At 43.1% G+C, this 17597-nt stretch overlaps 1 protein-coding gene across 2 annotated transcripts in view; it reads right to left on the bottom strand.

Annotated features, from left to right (window-relative positions):
- The window catches only part of stimate (STIM activating enhance), a 176279-nt gene that overhangs the window by 128985 nt on the left and 29697 nt on the right, over positions 1-17597 (bottom strand). The window lies entirely within an intron of this gene.

The following is a 17597-nucleotide window of genomic DNA, read 5'->3' as shown; positions in this document are numbered from 1 at the left end:
CCAAATCACACTGAAGCATCTCTGCATCCTCCTCACAGCTCACCCTCCCACCCAGCTTCGTGTCATTTGCAAATTTGGAGATATTACATTTAGTTCCCTCATCTAAATCATTAATATACATTGTGAATAGCTGGGGTCCCAGCACCACCACACTAGTCACTGCCTGCCATTCGGAAAAAGACCCGTTTATTCCTACTCTTTGTTTCCTGTCTGCCAACCAGTTTTCTATCCATCTCAATCTCTTCTGAGGGACTTTGTCGAAAGCCTTCTGAAGCCTTCTAAACCACATCCACTGGCTCCCCCTCATCAACTCAACTAATTACACCCTTGAAAAATTCCAATAGATTTGTCAAGCATGATTTCCCTTTCATAAATCCATGCTGACTCCGTCCAATTCGGACACTGTTTTCCAAGTGCTCAGCTATTAAATATTTTATAATGGACTCTAGAATTTTCCCCACTACCAACGTCAGGCTGACTGGTCTATAATTCCGTTTTCTCTCTCCCACCCTTTTTAAGTAGTGGAGTTACATTAGCTTCCCTCCAATTTGTAGGAACTGTTCCAGAGTCTATAGAATCTCGGAAGATGACCACTAATGCATCCATTATTTCTTGGGCCATTTCCTTAAGTATTCTGGGATGAAGGTTATCAGGCCCTGGGGATTTATCGGCCTTCAATCCCATCAATTTCCCCAACACCATTTCCCTACTAATACTGATTTCCTTCAGTTCCTCCCTCTCACTAAACCCTGTGTTCCCCAACATTTCTGGTATGTCATTTGAGTCCTCCTTTGTGAAGGCAGAACCAAAGTATATATTTAGTTGGTCAGCCATTTCTTTGTTCCCCATTATAAATTCCCCTGTTTCTGACTGTAAGGGACCTACAATTGTCTTCACCAATTTTTTTCTCTTCACATACCTATAGAAACTTTTACAGTCAGTTTTTATGTTCCCCACAAACTTATTCTCGTACTCTATTTTCCTCTTCTTAATTAATCCCTTGGTCCTCCTTTGCTGAATTCTAAACTGCTCCCAATCATCAGGTCTGCTTTTTTCTGGCCAATTTGTATGCCTCTTCCTTGCATCGAATACCAACTCTGATTTCCCTTGTAAGCCATGGTTTGGCTACCTTTCCCGTTTTACTTTTGTACCAGACAAGGAATAAACAATTGTTGCAGTTCACCCATGCGCCCATTGAATGTTGCCATTGCCTATCCACTGTCATCCCTTTAAGTAATGTTTCCCAATCCATTGTAGCCAAATCACGCCTCATACCATCGAAGTTTCCTTTATTAAGATTCAGGACCCTAGTCTCAGAATCAACTACATCACTCTCCATCTTGATGAAGAATCCAATATAATGGTCAGTCATCCCCAAGGGGCCTCGCACAACTAGATTTCCAATTATTCCTTTCTCATTACACAATACCCAGTCTAGGATGGCCTGTTCTCTAGTTGGTTCCTCAACGTATTGGTCCAGAAAACCATACCATATACACTCCAGGAATTCCTCCTCTACGGTATTGTTACTAATTTGATTTACCCAATCTATTTGCAGATTAAAGTCAATCATAATTACAGATGTTCTTTTATTGCATCCATCTCTAATTTCTAATAGGGACAAAGACTTCCCAAACTGATGATCAGAAAGGGAGTGATTTGTTCCCTGCGCTCACCCCACCCCACAAAAGTCGAAAAGCTATAACGGGGTGTAGTTGGAGCTGCACCTCCACTTGAGGGCAATGTTATTCCACAGGATATGTAACATGTCAGGAGAGTGCCCCTTCCCAATCCAAAGGGCTCAGCTAAGAAGCCAGTGATTGGTCTGGCTGGTAGCTTCATGGCAAATTTAAATGGGGACCTGGAAAGTGCCCAAATTGGGCAAAAGAGTGGCGATGCCTCACTTAATTGAAAAGCCAACCATAACAACTGTTCCCCCTGCAAGCTTCAGCACTGTAGCCTTACCTGGTATAGATGCAGGAAAGGTCCTTTCCAGGATGCACTCTTGCTATCATCTGAGCCCAGAAAAACTGGCCCAAGTTCAGGAGCAAATTGCACGCCTTTTGCCGTGCCAACCCAAAGCACCTAGCAACAGAAGCTGGAACACCCCAGTTGTGCTAGCGCACAGGCCAGATACTGAACTGGAATCCCTGAAAAAGGCCAAAGTCCAACGTAAAAACACCTCAATCTCCTGACCATCAGCCTAACCATAGTCCCTGCATATGTACAGCTAAATCCTCAGGTTATCAAGGTGGACAGGGAGGAGCTAAGCTTGACAAGAGCTGCTCAGCCCTATGATCAAAAGACCTGGCACTCTCAGAATGAGACCCTCAGCATTACCCTGCAGATAGCCTGCAGCAGCGTGCCAATTACTCACCAGAGTGCTAAACCATCCTACACAACCCCCAGACCTTTTAGACACCTAATCAGGAGTTGGACAAGAGTCGAGACCAATGGCTTATGCCCAAAGGGAATTCAGATCTCCGGCCCCAAAATAGAGTTCCCCATAAGGGCAGGTTTGAATCTTCCCAGGTCACCTAAACATTCCACATCCCGGGACAGGACAACGTCCTCACTGATGCACTAACCCAAGTGTAAACCTCAAAAAAGGAAAAGGAAGCAGGGAACTGCCATTGCCTCTGCTAGCTGCATGTCTGACATGCCAGTGTGAATGAGAGAATGAATGCATACTTCTTTACTTCCTATTCTTCCTTCCTAAGACCACATACATTTAAAAAAAATAGCATTCATTCCCCACCTCCACACCAAAGACTGCAAGGACAGTGAAGGGACTAAAGCCTCATCCATGCTATTCAAAAAAAGTTAACACTAGACAAAGACCCATAAATAGCTGAATCTATACCTGTGACCTTCAAACAAAGGAGCTAACTGGCAGTATCAGAGAAACTTGCATCTAAAGAGACACCAACGACCCCCCCTGTGGGCTACATAGACCAAATTCAAAGAGAGCTATATAAACGCCATCTGCATTTCATAATCCAGGCTGGCCAACCAGAGTCTACTTGTCTGCTAGGACAAAGGGCCCTGCAACCTTCTTTCAATTCTAATAGTCGAAACATTTAATAATCTCGGCGACTCAAACGAGGGATATACAACATTTGTCAAAGACAGTAAGAAACTGTGGGAATCATGTGACATAGACCTCTGGCTTATGGAACCAGCAATATTGCCTTATGGAACTACAAAGTCAGTCTGCCACTTTACCATCTCACTAGCAGTGTCACAGCAAGAAGCTCTGGTCCAGGTTGGACACTTAGCCCCGTCCACACTGCTTCTACCAGAAATTCTGCACCATCACCTACAAGACTAATTAATCTCTGCATGCCGATCTCATCGTGTGAAGCCAACACCACCAGAAAAGTGATTTAACAAGCATCTGTTTTGAGTTCATGGGCCTCCGTGAAGAAATACCTCACTGGACTTCAATTATAGACTCTGGAACCCACGTGAAACAATCTTTCTTTCTCATGGTCTCTACACAATAAAACCTTCTTTTCTCTATCCCTCTTTTACTGTGTGAATATACAGGAGGCAACGTTGCCACCCTCCTCCCACGTTTTGAGTGTGTGCAAATAAACTAATCCTTTGAATTAAACCTATCTTGGTTTGCTGTGGGTTATTAAAAGAAATTGGATCACACCAAAACTGAGGCGCTGGGAAATACACCGCCACTTATAAAGGGGGAATCAAAACACCTTTCTGTTAATGGACGGGTGGTGAGAAGAGAAATTAGTGTGTAATACTCATGTCCAAATTCCACAATGGCTTCACCTTGTCCCTATCTGTAGCCTCCTCCAGGCCGACAACCCTCCATATGGGAACATCATTACCTGCAAGTTCCCCTCCAAGCCACACACCATTCTGATTTGGAATTATATCGACCATTCCTTCACTGTCATGGGATCAAAATCCTGGAACTCTCTTCCTAGCAGCATTGTGGGTGTACCTGCACAAGATTAAGTGCAGCAGCTCACCATCACCTTTTCAAGAACAATTAGGGATGGGCAATAAATGCTGGCGATGCCCACATCCCATGGAAGAATCTTTAAAAATCTCGGCGCTCCTCCAATTCTGGTCTCTTGTACATTTCCCTCTATCACTAGTGACCATGTATTCAGCTGCCTTGGCCTTGAGCTTCTCCAACTCTCTTTACTCCTTAAGACTCTTATTAAAGCCTACTTTGCTGATCAAACTTTTAGTCAGCCCTCTTAATGCCTCCTTTGGGGCTTGGTGACACTGCTTTGAAGCATTAAAAGCCCTGCATAAATGAAGGGTGCTGCTGCTACTGCATAAATGAAACATTTGGAAGTTTTAATTATGTACAAAACTGTATGGTTGAGTTTATGTGAATAATCTTGCTGGATTCTGACATCGAGGGAAGCTCCAGGGGAATGTCAACAGCAAAACACTAAACAGCAGTCAAAGGTGAAGGGATCTTTGACGTTGTGAGCTGTATTGAATGCATAATCCTAAGTATTAACATTCAGCATGTACTTTGAGGCAGCCACCACTCCTGACAGGAATCTCAATTATGCCAGCTGCATGCTCAGTTTGTTAAAATTAGGAACGCACAAGTTAATGCCTCCTTTGCACCACGGCACGCTGATCCCAGCTGCATAATATGACAATAAAAAGGGCTTGAACTCTTTAAGGAAATTGAATTATTTGCACATATTCAAGCATTTTACTAAAGCTACAGCGAACAGAGTTTTAGTATCACTTTGATCAGCTACAACAATAGAATATAATAACATTTTACCGAATGGCACTGTGAACCCTACTTTGTGAAGTATCAGAATTACCTGGAAAAACTCAGCAGGTCTGGCAGCATCGGCGGAGAAGAAAAGAGTTGACGTTTCGAGTCCTCATGACCCTTCGACAGAACTTGAATTCGAGTCCAAGAAAGAATTGAAATATAAGCTGGTTTAAGGTGTGTGTGTGTGTGTGTGTGTGTGTGTGTGTGGGGGGGAGGGGGGGGGGAGAGAGAGAAGTGGAGGTTGTAGGGACAAACAAGCAGTGATAGAAGCAGATCATCAAAAGATGTCAACAACAATAGAACAAAAGAACACATAGGTGTTAAAGTTGGTGATATTATCTAAACGAATGTGCTAATTAAGAATGGATGGTAGGGCACTCAAGGTATAGCTCTAGTGGGGGTGGGGAGAGCATAAAAGATTTTAAGATATTTAAAAATAATGGAAATAGGTGGGAAAAGAAAAATCTATATAATTTATTGGAAAAAAAACGAAGGGGAAACAGAAAGGGGGTGGGGATGGGGGAGGGAGCTCACGACCTAAAGTTGTTGAATTCAATATTCAGTCCGGAAGGCTGTAAAGTGCCTAGTCGGAAGATGAGGTGTTGTTCCTCCAGTTTGCGTTGGGCTTCACTGGAACAATGCAGCAAGCCAAGGACAGACATGTGGGCAAGAGAGCAGGGTGGAGTGTTAAAATGGCAAGCGACAGGGAGGTTTGGGTCATTCTTGCGGACAGACCGCAGGTGTTCTGCAAAGCGGTCGCCCAGTTTACGTTTGGTCTCTCCAATGTAGAAGAGACAAAGGGGTCTCCTCTACATTGGAGAGACCAAACGTAAACTGGGCGACCGCTTTGCAGAGCACCTGCGGTCTGTCCGCAAGAATGACCCAAACCTCCCTGTCGCTTGTCATTTTAACACTCCACCCTGCTCTCTTGCCCACATGTCTGTCCTTGGCTTGCTGCATTGTTCCAGTGAAGCCCAACGCAAACTGGAGGAACAACACCTCATCTTCCGACTAGGCACTTTACAGCCTTCCGGACTGAATATTGAATTCAACAACTTTCGGTCGTGAGCTCCCTCCCCCATCCCCACCCCTTTTCTGTTTCCCCCTTCGTTTTTTTTTCCAATAAATTATATAGATTTTTCTTTTCCCACCTATTTCCATTATTTTTAAATATCTTAAAATCTTTTATGCTTTCCCCACCCCCACTAGAGCTATACCTTGAGTGCCCTACCATCCATTCTTAATTAGCACATTCGTTTAGATAATATCACCAACTTTAACACCTATGTGTTATTTTGTTCTATTGTTGTTGACATCTTTTGATGATCTGCTTCTATCACTGCTTGTTTGTCCCTACAACCACACCCCCCTCCACTTCTCTCTCTCTCTCTCTCTATCTCTCCGCCCCCCCACACACACACCTTAAACCAGCTTATATTTCAACTCTTTCTTGGACTCGAATTCAAGTTCTGTCGAAGGGTCATGAGGACTCGAAATGTCAACTCTTTTCTTCTCTGCCGATGCTGCCAGACCTGCTGAGTTTTTCCAGGTAATCCTGTTTTTGTTTTGGATTTCCAGCCTCCGCCGTTTTTTTGTTTTTATCTTTGTGAAGTATCACATTAATCATGCAGCAAATGCTGCATGAAAACAGAATAATCAGGAACATTCTGCTCCACTCAACTCACCTGTCCTTGCAGTCCAAATGGTTAACAGATACAACTTTCCACTTTTCAGAGATACTATTTCTGGTGGACCACACAAAGTAGATGCACTGGACAGAAGAGTTTAATAGCGCAGTTTAGGTCCAACAGATACTGCAGCATTGTTGTCACAGAATATACATGATAAAGAAAGATATCACACCTAATAATCCAAATACTTTTACAAGTTTGAAATTACCTCCCTGCTTTTATACTTTGTACCCCTAGGTGCTAAGCTAAGGACTGTTTGATTTTTATGGCATTGTACTTAAAATCTGATCATTTAAGATGCATTTCCTATCCCTATTTTCAAAATGTAAACATTCATATTTTATATTTTCCAACTGTCACTCCACTATTTAAGAAAGGAAGGTAGTAAAAACCAGGAAAGTACAGTCCTGTAAGATTCCTACAGCTGATGTAGACAGAGCCACTGAGCACATGGACAATAATGGCTGAGTACAGAGTGAAACATGGACTTATGAAGTTCCGGTCGTAAAAACATAAAACATAAGAACGTTAGGAATAAGAGGAGTAGGCCATTCAGCTCTTTGTGCCAGCTCCGCCATTCAATGAGATCATGGCTGATCTTCTACTTCAACATTTTCCTGCACTATCCCTGTAACCTTTGATGTTTTTAAAATGTAGAAATATATCAATCTCAGTCTTGAATATACTCAACAACTGAGCCTTCACAGCCCTTTGAAGCAGAGGATTCCAAAGATTCATGACCCTCTGAGTAGAGAAATTCTTCCTCCTCAGTTCTAAACAGCCTGCCCCTTATTCCGAGACTGCAACCCCTGGTTCTAGACCCCTCAACCAAGGAAACAGCCTTGCTGCATCTACCCTGTCGAGCCCATAAGGATTTTGTATGTTCCCTCTCATTCTTCTAAACTCCAGAGAATAAAGACCCAGTCTATTTAATCCTTCCTCATAGGACAATCCCTCCATCTAAGGAATTAATTTAATGAACCTTCGTTACACTCTCTCTATGGCAAATATATCTTTCCTTAGGTAAAGAGACCAAAACTATACACAATACTCCAGGAGTGGTCATGCCAAGGCTCTATATAATTGCAGTAAGACATCTTTACTCCTCAAATCCTCTTATAGTAAAGGCCAACATATCACTTGCCTTCTTAATTGCTTCCTGCATCCGCAGGTTAGCTTTCAGTGACTCATGAACAAAGGCACTCAAGTCCCTTTGAAGTTCAACACTTTCCAGCCTTTCACCATTTAATACTCTATATTTCTGTTTTGTCTATCTAAGTGGATAACTTTGCATTTCTCTACACTGTATTCCATCTGCCAAATTTTTGCCCACTTGCCTTGAAGCACCTTTGCATCCTTCTCACAACTCTCACTTCCACCTAGTTTTGTGTCATCTGCAAACCTGGAAATATTACATTTGATCCCCACGTCCAAATCACTGATATGAATTGTGTATAGCTGGGGCCCAAGCACTGAACCTTGTGGTACCCCACTAAGTCACAGCCGGCCAACCTGAAAATGACCCATTTACACCTACTCTCTGTTTTCTGTCCATTAACCAGTTCTCAATTCATGCCAGTAGATTCCCAACAATCCCAGGTACTCTAATTTTGTTTACTAATCTCTTGTATGGGACATTACCAAAGCCTTCTGAAAATCTGAAGGGGAGGCGATGGCATAGTGGTATTGGCACTGGAATAGTAATCCAGAGACCCAGGGTAATGCTCTGGGACCTGGGTTTGAATCCCGCCACAGCAGATGGTGAAATTTGAATTCATAAAAATCTGGAATTAAAAGTCTAATGATGACCATGAAACCATTGCCGATTGTTGTAAAAACCCATCTGGTTTAGGAAAAGCAATCTATCATCCTACATGTGACTCCAGAGGCTGACTCTTTAGTGCCCTCTGAAATGAAATAGCAAGCCACTCATTGGTATCAAACCACTACAAAGCCTCAAATAAAGGAACAAAATCGAATGGACCACACGGCATTGGCCTGGGGTCTGGAAACAACAGCGGCAAACTCAGACATGTCAACCCTGCAAAGTCCTCCTTACCAACATTTGACTAGTGACTAGTCAATGTTCAGACCTAGCAGAGGTGGCAGCACAGTCGGGAGGGAGTTGCCCTGGGAGTCCTCAGCTCCTCCATGTTGGACACACTTGGAGGAAGCACTGAGGGTGGCAAGGGCACAGAATCTACTCTGGGTGGGGGACTTCAATGCCCATCACAAAGAGTGGCTCTGTAGCCACTACTGACTGAGCTGGCTGAGTCCTAAAGGACACAGCTGCTAGACTGGATCACAGAAACTAGGAGTAGGCCATTTGGCCTGCTCCACCATTCAATATGAATATGGCTGATCCTCTATCTCAATGCCATTTTCCCACTTACTCTCCATGCCCCTTGATGCTCCTAACATACAAAAAATTATATCTTTCTTGAATATACTCAGTGACTCGGCCTCCATAGTCTTCTGTGGCAGAGAATTCCACACGTTAGCCACTCTGAGTGAAGACATTTTTCCTAATCTCAGCCCTAAATGGCCTGCCCCATATCCTGAGACCGTGGCTCCTGGTTCTAGACTCTCTAACCAGGAGAAAATCCCTGCATCCAGTCTGTCTAGCCCAGTTAGAATTTTATACGTTTCAATCTGATCCCCTCTCATTCTTCTAAACTCTAGTGAATACAGGCCCAGTTGAACCAATCTCTCCTCATACGATAGTCCTGCAATCCCTGTTATCAGTCTATTGAACCTTCACTGCACTCCCACCATGTCAAGTATAGCCTTCCTTAGGCAGGGAGACCAAAACTGCACTCAATACTCCAGGTGTGATCTCACCAAGGCCTTGTATAACTGAAGAATGACATCCCTACTTCTGAACTCAAGTCCTCTTGCAATGAAGGCCAACATACCATCTGCCATCCTAATAGCTTGCTGCACCTGCCTGTTTACTTTCATTAACTGGTGTACAAGAACACCCAGATCCCTTTGTACATCCATATTTCCCAATATGTCACCATTTAAATAATACTCTGCCTTTTTGTTTTTCACACCGAAGTGTATAACTTCACATTTATCCATGTTATACTGCATCTACCATATGTTTGCCCACGCAGACAACTTGTTTAAATCACCCTGTAGCCTCCTTGCATCCTCCTCACAACCCCGCTCAGTTTTGTGTCATCAGCTAACTTGGAAATATTGCATTTGGTTCCCTCATCCAAGTCATTTATACATATTGTGAATAGCTGGGGCCCAAGCACTGATCCCTGCTGTACACCACTGGTCGCTGCCTGCCATAAGGAAAAAGACCCACTTAACTACACTCTGTTTCCAGTCTGTCAACCAATTCTCAGTCCATGCCAGTATATTACCCCCACTCCCATGGGCTTTAATTTTGCCCACTAGCCTCTTGTCATGAAGTTAGCAGTGTATATAGCATTATTGGAAATTATTTTTGTTACATAGAGGTTTAGTCTGTGGGTGTCTCTTAACTGGATTAGTCTGGGTACTTTGATGTACAGTAGTTTTGAGATGTAAAAGAGGTAGCGTGCATTTGCATTTTGTTGAATAGAGCATTCAAGAAAGGGAGTGAAAGCTGGCACCTAGCAAGCAGAGACCAAGCAATGTTCATATTACTAATGAAATTGGTACTATGAAAGGGGTTTTATTGTTAGAAGAGGTAGAGTTCAAAGGGGCTGGTGATACAATGAGAATTTACATTCAATGAGATGTGCTGGGTATAACCGATAGCAGTTGTGTGCGGGGAGACAGGGGCAATGTAAGATCAAAGACTGTAAGCCTACCACTGGGTCTCCAAAAGGAACCAAAGTGAAAGGAAACTTCATTTTGAATTTGTACGGTGAAAGTGTTTTTCTTGGTGTCTGCTTAAAGCCTATGGGTTGCTGTTGCCTTAGTGGAGATTAGTTTGGGAATTTGTTAAAAGTTATGATAGTGGTAACTTGCAGCCATGTGTATATGTATAATTTGTGTAAATTAATAAATGTCTCATGTAATTTGATATAAAAGCCTCTCGAGAACTGGCGGTCTGATTCCTGAATTTAGAGCTGCATCTCAAATGCACCACTTAAATACAGGTTATGACAGTTGCTTAAAGTTGCCCTCTGGGATTTTTAAATAACTCAGTTTTACCATCTGCTGTATCATAACACCTCTTGTGTGGGATTTTATCAAAAGCTTTCTTGAAGGTCAAATTCACCACATCCACTGGTTCTCCCTTATCTATTCCACTAGTTACATCCACAAAAAACTCCAGTAGATTAGTTAAGCATGATTTCCCTTTCATAAACCCATGCTGACTTTGTCTAATCCCGAAAATTCATTCCAAGTGTTCTGTTACCATGTCTTTTATAATAGACTATAGCATTTTCCCCACTACTGATGTTAGGCTAATTGGTCTGTAATCTTGTTTTTTCTCTCCCTCCTTTTTTAAATAGTGGGGTTACATTTGCCACCCTCCAATCTGTAGGAACTGCTCCAGAGTCTATAGAATTTTGGAAGATGACCACCAATGCATCCAATATTTCCAGGGCCACTTCCTTTAGTACCCTGGGGTGTAGATTATCAGGCCCTGGGGATTTTTCAGCCTTTGACCCCGCTAATTTCTCTAGCACGACTTTTTAACTAATGCTGATTTTCTTCAATTCCTCCCTCTGACTAGACCCTTGGTTCCCTAACATTTCTGGGAAATTATTTCTGTCCTCTTTTGTGAAGACAGAACCAAAATCAATTCTTCTGCCACTTCTTTGTTCCTCATTATTAATTTCCCCCGTTTCTGATTTATGTTTTTGCTAATCCTTCTCTTCACATATTTATAGAAGTTTTCTGTTAGTTTTTATGTTCCTTGCAAGTTTACTCTCATACTCCTTTTCTTCTTCTTGAACAATTTTTCTGTCCACTTTTGCTGAATTCTAAACTGGTCGCAATCCTCGGGCTTGCTGCTTTTTCTGACAATTTTATACGTCTCCTCTTTGGGTCTAATATTATCCTAATTTCTTTTGTAATCCATGGTTGAGCCACATTTCCTGTTCTATTTTTGAGCCAGACAGGAATGAATAATTATTGTAATCCATGCACGTGTTCCTTAAACATTAGCCGTTGCCTGTCCATCATCAACTCTTTTAGTAAGGTTCCCAATCCATCATTGCCAACTCACACCTCATACCCTTGTAGTTCCCTTTATTTAGATTCAGGGCTCTAGTTTCGGATTCAACTCCTTCTCTCTCCATCTTAAATGAACAATGCTATCATTTTATGGTCGTTCTTGCCCAAGGGACCACGCACAACAAGATTGTTAATTAATCCCTTCTCATTGCACAATACCCAATCTCGCTTTGCCTGCTCTTCAGTTGGTTTCTGAACGTGTTGGTCTAAAAAACCATCACGTACACACTCCAGGAAATTCTCCTCCACAGTATTATTTTTAGTTTGGTTTGTCCAATATATATGTAGATTAAAGCGTATGGAAAGATTACAGTTGTACCCTTATTGCAGGCATTTCTAATTTCTGTTTAATGCATTCCCTTACATCTCCATCATTGCTTAGGGGCCTAAAGACAAACCCCACCGACATCTTCTGCCTCTTGGTGTTTCTTATCTCCACCCAAATAGATTCCACAGCATGATTTTCTGAACCAATATCCTTCCTCATTATTGCATTGATTTCCTCCTTTACTAACAGTGCTACCCCACCTCCTTTCCCTTTTTGTCTGTCCTTCCTAAATATTGAATATCCTTGGACGTTCAGTTCCCATCCTTGGTCACCATGCAGCCCTATCTCCGTAATTGCAACTATATCATAACCGTTTATATATATTTAAGCTGTTAATTCATCTACCTTATTGAGAATGCTCTACGCATTAAGATACAATGCCTTTAGACCTGTCTTTTTAACCTTGAGTCATCTTAGCATTATTTTGCATTATGACCCAATTTGCTTTTTGCCCTTGTTTTTCCTGCCTTCCACTTTTGCTTCTTACTTTTCTGTCTTTCGCTTCAATCCTCGTTTCCCCCTCCTCTGTCTCCCTGCTCAGGTTCCCACCCCCCCTGCCATTCTAGTTTAAACCCTCCCCAACAGGTACCACATTCCCAAAAACCGGTCCCAATGACCTAGGAATCTGAATCCCCTCCCCTCTGCACCATTTCTTCAGTCATGTACTCATCGATATATCTTGTTATTTCTACTCTCGCTAGCACATGGCACTGGCAGTAATCCTGAGATTACTACCTTTGAGATCCTACTTTTTAATTTATGTCCTAACTCCCTACATTCAGCTTATAGGGCCTCATCCTTTCCATTAATCAATGTTGTTGGTACCAATACAAACCAAGATCACTGTTCATCCTCCCCTTTAGAATACCTTGCAGCCTCTCCAAGACATCCTTGACCCTGGCACCAGGGAGGCAACATACCATCCTGGACTCTCTTTTGCGGCTGCAGAAACATGTGTCTGTTCCCCTTACTATTAAATCCCCTATCACTATGGCCCTGCCACTCTTCTTCCTCCCATCTTGTGCAGCAGAGCCGCCCGTGGCGCCATGGACTTGGCTCCTGCTGCTTTCACTTGAGAAGTCGTCTCCTTCAACAGTATCCAAAACAGTATAGAGAAGGGGACTCTCTTGTACTACCTGCCTTCTTCTCCTCTGCCTGGTGGTCAACCATCCCCTTTCTGTCTGTTCAGTCTTTACCTGCATTGTGACCACCTCACTGAACGTGCTGACAACAATAACCTCAGCACCACAGGCACTCCACAGTGAATCCACCCACAATTCCAGCTCCGAAATGAGTTTAGCCAGTAGCTGCAGCTAGGCACACTTGCTGCACACATGGTTGCCTGCACACATGGGAGTGTCCATAACTTCCTACATAGCACAGGGGGAGCATATCAAGGGTGCAGGTTCTGCTGTCATGACTTCCCTTTAGATTAAGCTCGTTGGTTACTCCCTTTAAAGAATACTAATTATGCTAGGTGCCTTATTCCACCCAAACGCCCACTACAGGCCAAAGTCCTCACCTTTTGATTAAATTGCTGCAGTCCATTAGCTTAATTAGTAGAAATAGTAGAAGTACTTGCCTGACCCTACTTACCAATCAACTGCCTGCATCATGTCACTTTTTGAATCGTGACATCTTCGTGCCGCTTTCAGCCCCGAGTCTAGCTCTCACTCTTTTTAAATCTCTGCTCTGACTCAGCTCCTGCTCTTTTTAAATCTTACCTAAGCCACCTATTCCTCTCACACTGCCTCCCAGCTGAGGGACTACCAGCTGTTTTATCTGCTCCACCGCTCTCGTGCTGCTTTTATGGCAGGTGGTGAAGGAACCAGAGGGGAAAACATGCTTGACCTCATCCTCACCAGCCTGCCTGCCACAGGTGCATCAGTCCATGACAGCATCCGTAGGAATGACCACCGTACAGTTATTCTGGAGAAGAAGTCCCGCCTTCACATTGAGCATACCCTCCATCATGTTGTGTAACACTACCACCGTGCTAAATGGGATAGATTTCAAACAGATCTAGCAACTCAAGACTGGACATCCATGAGGTGCTGTGGGCCATCAGCAGCAGAATTGTACTCGAAGACAATCTGTAACCTTATGGCCCGGCATATATTCCAGTCTACCATTACCATCAAGCCAGGAGATCAACACTCGTTCAATGAAGAGTGCAGGAGGGTATGCCAGGAGCAGCACCAGGCTTACCTAAAAGTGAGATGTCAACCTGGTGAAGTTATTAACACAGGGCTACTTGCATGCCAAACAGCATAAGCGACAAGTGATAGACAAAGCTAAGTGATCGCACAACCAAAGGATCAGATCTAAGCTCTGCAGTCCTGCCACGTCCAGTCATGAATGGAGGAGGAAAATTAAACAACTCACTGGAGGCAGCGGCTCAACAAATATCCCCATCTTCAATGATGGGGGAGCCCAGCACATCAGTGCAAAAGATAAGGCTGAAGCATTTGGCTGAAGATTGTAGCGAGTGGATGGTCCATCTTGGCCTCCTCCAGAGGTCCCCAGCATCACCAGTTTCAGCCAGCCAGTCTTCAACCAATTTGATTCACTCCACGTGATATCAAGAAACGGCTGAAGGCACTGGATACTGCAAAGGCTATGGGCCCTGACAATATTCCAGCAATAGTACTGAAGGCTTATGCTCCAGAACCTTCTGTGTCCCTCGCCAAGCCGTTCAAGTACAGCCACAACACTGGCATCTACCCGGCTATGTGGAAAATTGCCAAGTATGTCCTGTACACAAAAAGCAAGACAAATCCAACCCAGCCATCAGTCTACTCTCCATCAGTAAAGTAATGGATGGGTTCATCAACAATGCTATCAAGAGGCAGTTGCTTAGCAATAACCTGCTCACCGACACCATGTTTGGGTTCTGCCAGGGCCACTCAGCTCCTGATCCCATTACAGTCTTGGTTCAAACATGAATAAAAGAGCTAAACTCCCGAGGTGAGGTGAGAGTGACTGCCCTTGACATCAGGGCCGCATTTGACAGAGTGTGGCATCAAGGAGCCCTAACAAAACTGGAGTCAAAGGGAATCAGGGAGAAAACTCTACACTGGTTGGATTCATACCTAGCACAAAAGGAAGTTGGTCGTGGTTGTTAGAGGTCAGTCATTTCAGTTCCAGCACATCACTGCAAGAGTTCCTCAGGGTCCTCAGCCCAACCATCTTCAGCTGCTTCATCAATGACCTTCCTTCCATCATAAGGTCAGAAGTGGGGACGTTCGCTGCTGATTGCACAATGTTCAGCACCATTCACGACTCCTCAGATACTGCAGCAGTCCATGTCCAAATGCAGCAAGACCTGGACAATATCCAGGCTTGGGCTGACATGAGGCAAGTAAGATTCGTGCCACACAAGTGCTAGGCAATGACCATCTCCAACAAGAGAGAATCCAACCATCGCCCCTTGACATTCAATGGCATTCCCATCACTGAATTCCCCACCACCAACATCCTGGGGGTTACCATTGACCAGAAACTGAACTGAATTAGCCATATAAATACTGTGTCTACAAGAGCAGGTCAGAGGCTAGGAATCCTGTGATGAGTAACTCACCTCCTGATTCCCCAAGGCCTGTCCACCATCCGCAAGGCACAAATCAGGAGTGTGATGGAATACTCCCCACTTGTCTGGATGAGTGCAGCTCCCACAACAATCTAGAAGCTTGAACCGTCCAGAACAAAGCAGCCTACTTGATTGGCACCACATGCACAAACATTCACTCCCTCCAAGACCAATGCACAGTAGCCGCAGTGTGTACCATCTACAAGATGCACTGCAGGAACTCACTAAGGCTCCTTAGACAGCACCTTCCAACCACAACCACTACCATCTAGAAGGGCAAGGGCAGCAGATTGATAAGAACACCACCACATGGAAGCTCCCCTCCGAAGGGAGTCAGGTCACCATCCTGACTTGGAAATATATCACTATTCCTTCACTGTTGCTGGTCAAATCCTGGAACTCCCTTCCTAACAGCACTGTGGGTGTATCTACACAAGGTCTGCAGTTGTTGAAGGACACAGATCATCACCACCTTTACAAGGCCAATTAGTGATGGGCAACAAAATCCACAAAAAAGTTCTTAAATTCCCCTCTTTCATTTTAAATATATTCTCCACACCAGTCAATTTCTGATAATTAACATTTCCTGTTATAACTTTTTTTGTTAAAATATATCTCTCAAATTTATCAACAATTTTAATTCTCATTATCCTTGGTACTGCTTCGTCACCAAAAATATACTCCCAGCAACATTACTGATCTTTTGCAACTCTTTACCATAACCAAAGGGATTCTGTTTGCACCACTTTGATAGTTAAATTCACTAGTGTTAATATCTATTAATACCACAACCAATCTTCCCATTCGTTCTTCCCTTAACCTCAAGATTTTATGCCCAAGTATATTGGAAATCTTGATCCAATCAATGAATAGTTCCTTATTTGTCTTTCTTGCTCTCCAAGCATTAACTTACCAGCTTTTTAGTTTGGGTTTCTTAGTTTGGTCACTCCCCACTCCTCACTCCACCAAATTCCATTATTTTTAATATTCTGGCCTGATCCAAACATCTCCTTCCTCATACCCAAATCAGGAAGATTTCAAAAAGCACAAAAAAACTTCACTTTACCTGGAATAGTGAACCTCCTTGTGAAGATATCAATCTCAGTTTGGTTTAAATATCTGCTAGATTCAAAACATTGATGTCATCAAAGATTAAAAGAATGGCAATGTTGGAACAAGCAATTACCAATGGATTCTGGGGGATGATTCTACATCTGATTGTCTCAAAATACTTCATTACACGAAAAGTGCATCCACACACAGAAGTACTATTAAACATAAACTTTGCTTTCAAACAAAGATTCAGGAAGACAAGGCTCCCTGAACAATCTACTTCATCCACAAACTTGGTCCTGCTTTGTTATTAAATCTGTCACGCACAAATTTCCATCCATTAGGGACTGTTATTTTCCAGCAACATCTCAACTGCTTTAAGTAGAATTGACTTTTGTCACCATATATGGATGCAACAGAATCCTCAGCATATCCATTTCAAGCCTTGTCTTCCACACAGCTGGCAAGGAATGATTCAATTCAAAGCAAAAAACAAGTTGCAACATGTAATAAATGATATCCACCCACCACAGGATGCAATATTAACGTGGCCCAGCAACACAATATTCACCAGGAATGTGCACAGTGTACATTGGAAGGCATGGATGTTTCAAGCGGTTGATAGGCTGCCAAATGCTTTATCTGGGATAGTATTAAGCTTAGTGTTTTTCAGCTGCACCTTTCCGATCAAAAATTCCATCTCACTGCTGGCTGAGTCAGTCCCTTCGTATTGCAGCACATAGCTGTGCTTTGAAATTAGTCAGAATTTGTTTAGCACTTTACTCTAAGCTCCATCACAAAGTCTAGTAGATATTCTCATCAGTCATATTTGGACCAATTATATTTCAAAGTGTGTGATGCTTCTAACACACACCACTGAGTCATCAAACTCTGCATCAAGTAACTTACCTTCAACCAAGAGGCAAAATAGCAGCTGCTTCCTATTCTGTTGCCTCACACACACAGCCAAAG

The sequence above is a fragment of the Carcharodon carcharias genome, chromosome 7, assembly GCF_017639515.1.
Source record: "Carcharodon carcharias isolate sCarCar2 chromosome 7, sCarCar2.pri, whole genome shotgun sequence".
Taxonomy (NCBI): domain Eukaryota; kingdom Metazoa; phylum Chordata; class Chondrichthyes; order Lamniformes; family Lamnidae; genus Carcharodon; species Carcharodon carcharias.
The sequence above is the reverse complement of the archived record's forward strand: the minus strand, read 5'-3'. Positions and strand labels throughout refer to the sequence as shown.